The sequence below is a fragment of the Sander vitreus genome, chromosome 14 (assembly GCF_031162955.1).
Source record: "Sander vitreus isolate 19-12246 chromosome 14, sanVit1, whole genome shotgun sequence".
Taxonomy (NCBI): Eukaryota; Metazoa; Chordata; class Actinopteri; order Perciformes; family Percidae; genus Sander; species Sander vitreus.
The window spans coordinates 7,220,241-7,226,871 of NC_135868.1; positions in this window are offsets into that span (position 1 = coordinate 7,220,241).

The following is a 6,631-nucleotide window of genomic DNA, read 5'->3' on the forward strand; positions in this document are numbered from 1 at the left end:
TTATTTTGTTGCCAGTTATCAAACCTTAGGAGCTCACTACCACCGCCGTTGATGTAAAGTGTGTACTGCTTTCAGTAAGCTAAAATGGCAATGGGCATCTCCTGTGTATTTTCATAGTTTATATGCCAATAATGGGAGTCCTGTATACTAAACTTACTTGAGTAAAAGGCTATAAGTACAATCAGCCTTTCTACAAGGCAATGAGAGTAACAACAAGTGTGATAGTCTAATAATGCACATAGTATGACAGCTACAGACTTACATTGGAAAACTGTTTAAAAGTATAACTACTGTATGTGTGGAGCGGCTCCATGTAGCTACAGAGGCTCAGTCCATGCCGCAGCCGCCGCGGGTTAGATTCTGACCTTTGCTGCATATCATTACCCCTCTCTCTCCCCTTTTAATTCTTCAGCTGACCTATCAAGTAAAGGCCTGAAATGCACCAACAAAAAGAATAACTGTGTGTGGAAATCCTCCTGGTTTTGCAACAAATAGACACTTTGTCACATTCAGCCCACTAAACACAATCCCAATACTGGTGAAGGCATAACATTAGTTTTGTAAGTTTTACAATAAAACTTACAAAACTATTCGATTCTAGGATCAGACATTGGGCTCAGCCCCTAATGAGAATGTGACACGGATACAGTGCCTTGCAAAAGTGTTAACCCCCCCCCCCTTGCTAAATCAGTCATTTCATTAGTCGATAATCTCTTAACCAGCTACTGAACAACAACGTCAGCTCACGTTTTTTGACACTATTTTCACTATGATGGAACTAAACCTGACACTTTATAGGTCATAGTGTTTAACGAGCAATTTGACATAATGTTTTAACATTCAGAAATTTTAGTTGCTTATGTTTCAATTTGGGTTCTAATCTGCGCCATGACATTACCAACTTCTTCTCTGGGGACTACCATCGTAATACTTCACACAACTAAAATTGATTAAAAAAAAATAAAAAAATTCAACTTTTTTTTTTTTAATTATTATTATGATTTTTAGGGGGGCTGAGATGAAATTGCTTGAGCCCCCCCTAAAAAGGGTCTAAAATCGCCAATGGGAAACAAGCTGAGTTGGACTGACTTCTCATAAGAACTTACTTCATACTCAGAAACAGTTTTATAAAGGTACATTTATTACTTGTTATTATCACATCCAAGTAGCCTAGCCTCCATTTTTTGTTCATCATCAATATATCTGTCATATTACGTCCTGTCTACATAAAATCTGCACAACATAATGTATTTACATTAACAAATGCTTTAATACCCAAACTCTACATGTGAATATCAGAGCTGTCTGCAAGCTCTTGACTTCAACAGGAACATGGACGCAGTGAAAATGGGTGTACACTCATGTGAATAATACATGAAAATTATACTTTCATTTGCTACCAAATACACCAAAACTATATTTGTTTTGTGAAAACTCTGAAAAGTGTATTTCTGTGTTTCTTAGTTGTGAAACCAGGAGTATTTAACCATCTCAATGAGAGAGAGTGACCAAGTTTTGAATAAGAAACCATTCATATATTCAGGTATATATATACAGTACACCTAGTATTTATTTTTGCAATTAGCTTATTAATCTGTGTGACTTCCATTTGTCTCCCAGGTTCTCATGTCAATGCATCGCCTTTTAACAGACCAAAGTGTAAATGGATATTTAGGTCCAGGCTGCATTTAAAGCTCCAACACTGATGTTGGGTGATAAGGTCTGGCTCACAGTCTGTGTTCCAGTTCATTCCAAAGGTGTTGGATGGGGTTAAGGTTAGGGCTTTCAGTCAAGTTCTTTCACACCAAACTCAAGAAATGATGTCTTTATGGATCTGGTTTTGTGCAAAGGGGCATTGTCATGTTGAAGCTGGGAAGGGCCTTCCCCAAACTGCTGCCACACAGTTGAGGCACACTGTTGTCTTAAATATCACTGTTTTGCTGCAGCATTAAGATTTCCCTTGATTTGAATGAAGGAATCTATTATAAAAAAAGCAGCCCCAGACAGAAAATACACAAATTACAGTATATGTGGACAGGCCTGTCCGTAAACATTTGGCCTTATAGTGCTACAGCAGGGGATGTTGTATTAGTGGTATGTGAATGTCTTTTGTGCTCCCTGCTAGAGCTTCACAGAAGTTTTCTTATTGTCCAACTCATCCATGAAGCCCTCATCCACAGACTCACTGTCCACCTCCTCTCCTTCATCCTCTGTGGGCAGAAACACATGAAGCTGAGTGCGAGCTGGACCGGCGGCAGCAGCCAGAGCGGGGTGCTCACTGCAGCTCGGGAGACAAGGCTTCCCAACGACAGATAATGGCTCTCCCTGAGACGATGAGTTGCGTCTGCGAGACTGCATCACTAAAGGTCGGACGTCACTCTGTAGCATCTCTGCGCTCAGGGCTGGGTTGTGTGAATGGCGCCTCACTGGTCTTGGCTTGGAGCTAGGTTGAATGGCCTGGGAGAAGTGAATATAGGCCGGTCTGCTGCAACTTTGGACCTGCTGGTGGTTCTGCTGCTGTTGGGGCTGGCAGGTCCCAGATAGGTGGCAGGTCTTGCAGGGGAGCAGGACTGATGACTTGGAAAATGGAGGAGGAGGTGGGGGTCGCTTTTGTAAAACACTGGGGCGACGGTTGCTGGAAAATCCCTCAAATAGGACTTTCTCATTCGGGGTGAGGAGGGATTGCTCACTGAAGCTGTGGAGAAAATAATGGAGGGTTTAGTACTAAAACTTTTCCAGTAATATATGTTAATTATAATTTTTTTGTGGCATTTATTACACAGGACAACAAAAGGGTCGCAGGTCAGAATTGAACCCACGGCCACTGCGGCAAGGACTGAGCCTTTATACATGGCGCGCATGCTCAACCAGGTAAGCTATCCAGGTGCCCCAGGAATACATGTCAATAACAATTGTGATGGGAATGTTGCTTTGTATGTATTTAGTCATAAACTTAAGTATTTCACAAATTGATATGTTGACCTGAAGATGGCTCTAGATAGAACGTTAAGATCACTAAAATTATTATCATTCATCCTGAGGGGGCCATGATTGTCTAAATCAAATTTCACCGCAATCTGTCCAATAACTGTCGAGACATTTCAACCAAAAACAAAAAAAGTCAACCTCATGGTGGCGCTAGAGGAAGAGTCAGGGGATCACCAAAGTCAGCAGGATTCAGTCATCCTCATGAATGTCTGTACAACGTTTAATGACAATCTATCAAATAGTTGTTGAAGTATTTTCCAGTTTGTCAAAAGTGGTGGACTCACTGGCCGACTGACAGATATTTTCAGGGCTAACAAAACCAATAAAAATGTTCACACATCAGGCCTCTTCCTCCTCATCTATTTGATGGTTATTCAAAACCTGCTCTGCTTGGGTGAGCGGAAGCCATCAATACTTTGTCAGACAGCGAGGTGTTTGTGTGTGTGTGTCTGTGTGTGTGTGTTTTTGAGCGTAAAGTGTGTGTGTGTGTGTGTGTGTGTGTGTGTGTGTGTGTGTGTGTGTGTGTGTGTGTGTGTGTGTGTGTGTGTCGCTCAGGTTTCTCCCTCCTCTGAGGTAAGCCAGTGTGGGTGCTGCATCAGGCGACGGATCGGCTTCCACACCTGAGATTTATGACACACTGGTCCCTGGCCTTCTGTACTCAAAGCAAACCAGGGGGGAGCGTAGAAGTGGCCTACATTATGCTATCAAATTGGGATGGACCAGAGAGGAAACAATTACACTGTAATTCCAGTCAAGCGTTGAAGCCTTGACAGGCACTTTCTGCTGAAATGAATAGAGACGTTGGAGATGGGAGAGTGGAGATGACATACAGCTGATTAATCACATTCAAACCGGCAGTGAAGAGGCTGCATGATCGCCACCGGGTGTCCTTTATCACTAATACAATGATGTGACTCAGTCCTTTGTCTTGTCCTGTATTTTAAAAATGCTTATTGCCAATGTAATACACATTAAACATAAATATCATGTAAATGTTCTCAATTAAAATTAAGGTTTACTTAAATAGCCTAAAATAACAAGTGGGTTTCAGAGAGCTTTAAACACCCTTTATCCGTGGCCGGTTGGCTCAGTTGGTAGAGCAGGCGCACATATGTAGAGGTTTATTCCTCGACGCAAGGAAGGTCAAGAGTTTGACCTGTGACGGTTTCCTGCATGTCTTTCCCCCCCCTCTCTCTCCCCTTTCATATCTTAGCTTTCCTATCCATTAAAGGCGGAAATGCCCAAAAATAATCTTAAAAAAAAAACACCCTTTATCCTTTTACTCTGTTTGGTAGAACACACACACACACACACTCTTTCTCTCTATCTCTCTCTCTCTCTCTCTCTCACACACACACACACACACACACACACACACACACACACACACACACACACACACACACACAGTGAGCGTATTGATCTTCTCATCTAACTCTCAGTAAGCCTATTTCCCGAAATGTTAAACTATTCCTTTAAGATGATTCAATTTGACTTTATCTTATTTATTTATTTTTATCTTAATTTTAATCATCAAGACAGATCCTCAGTCAGACTCAGGAAACCATTTAATCTGTAAACACCAAGCGGGTGATTTAAATAATGTTTTAAAAGAAAGAAAGAGAAGACGAGATATAAATGTTGTCTCTTAATAAATCCTAATGTTTTTCAAAACAGCAGTTTGTGGGGTGGGACATCACCTATATGTAAAGCATTATATATACACAAGAAAGACTCGCAATTAATTATTTTCTTGATTAATGGTACAAAATGTCAAAATTTACGTCACAAGTTTCAGAGCCTGAGGCAATGTCTTTAAGATGTTATTTTGTCTGACCAACAGTTCAAAAATAACACTTTTCAGTTGATTCTCACAATGTTTAGAAGAGTCTTTTGGAATTTACTTCACATCAGCAGTTAGTATTGTTAATATAACTGTTATAATTGGACATTTCAAAGAAACAGATGCTTGGTTCAGTGACTTCAATGTAAACTGAACCTAACTTCAGCTAGTGTCTGATGTGCAGCTTACCTGAGACGAGCCATGCTGCTTCGCCTGCGAGGTTCCTTGGCTGTAGCTACTAGTGAAGGCAGCCTCAGAGGGGTCCTGGTCCCCCAGCCTCCTCCTGCTGTTGGTGGAGGGTGCACAGAGCTGGTGAGCAGGTAGGTCTGGACCAAAGCTCTGCTCTTCTGGACAGCTCTCTGATGCCACTGTCCACTGATGTCCAAACCCAGGCCGAGCACGGCTGTTGGCGGTTCAGCTCCAGCAGCAGCACGGCCACTCATTGGTCTTTGAGTTTGTGTCACACCTGGAGGAGAATATACCTGAAAATGTCTTCTGATAGTTAAACTGGAAACTGGTTTATCCTGCCACACATGGACGGCTTGAACAAAAACAACATAATAACTTTAGATCAAGCAGACGGAGTGGACTACTGCCAAGACCTGGATCTATGTGCACCTACAGGCCCTGGGGGGGGTGAATTGAGAGGGGATTGTACCGCTCCACCTGTGGGCAGCGGACACCATCAATGATGCATGCTCATTAATGATGCATGGCTGGAGCTGGTCAGGTGGACTGTGGACACCACCTACTTTACCTCCTCTCTCCTTTTCCCTCTTCCCCAGGTCATCTTACAGTCGGAGGGAACAGGTGGTAAACAGACACGGTGAAGTGTGAGTGTTCAACTGTTCAAACACCTTTAACTTGAATGTACAAGAAATATAAATGTGATACAATAAGCTTCAAATAAATATGACTATTATTTATTTTTGTAAATACTGGGTACCCTTGGGGTACAGTACTAGGGAACAAAAAGTTAGCTATACTGTACGCCCCACAGTTTTTGTAGCATATTATAACTGTACACTTTTCCCCAAGCCTCAGTTTTCCAAAATTGTACCATGGGCGTGCCTAAAGGGGTGGCACCACATCCCCCACCCCCTTTTTTCAATTTAAGACTAAGAGACAGTACATTAGCATTAAATTAAAAGTGTACTCATTTAGATTGGTTTGCTGTTCCCGTTTGTCTGAATTTTTGTTTCCATCACCTGTACCTCAGTTTAGATTTGAGTGGTCGAAGGACACTTCTGTAAGTTTGGAACGGCACACAGGTTAATTGTGTAAGATGTGAGTAAAAATAGTAAAAAAAAAAAGTGTACTAATTCAAGGGTTACCAACTTGTACACCAGTGTGTACTTCTGCAGTTGGCCTTGGCAGTGCGTAGGTGTAAAGGTTGTTGAGTAGCTCACATCCATATATGTACAAAACAGCCACAATAGTTTTTTACAAATACTTTTACAAATTGTTTTAAGGCTGATCTTTGCAGGCTGACTGCACAGGACGCACATTACACAAGTTTTTACACCTTGAAGCCACATTTTGGAGTAAAGAGTGCGTAGAAACTAGGTAAGTTGAAACAGATCACTAAAAGTAATGGATGAGGGTTGAAATGTTCAGCAATGCCACTCCAAGTGTCAGTGCAAAATAAAAATAGGCCTCAACAATTCCAGTACCACTGCAGTAACAACATCCACTTTTGTTAAGTCCATTATTTTAAATTGAAATAAACACATTTGGAACATCACAGGTAGGGTAAAAGCAGTAGTTGAACTCATCTGATAAAGCTGTGGGGGCTCATCA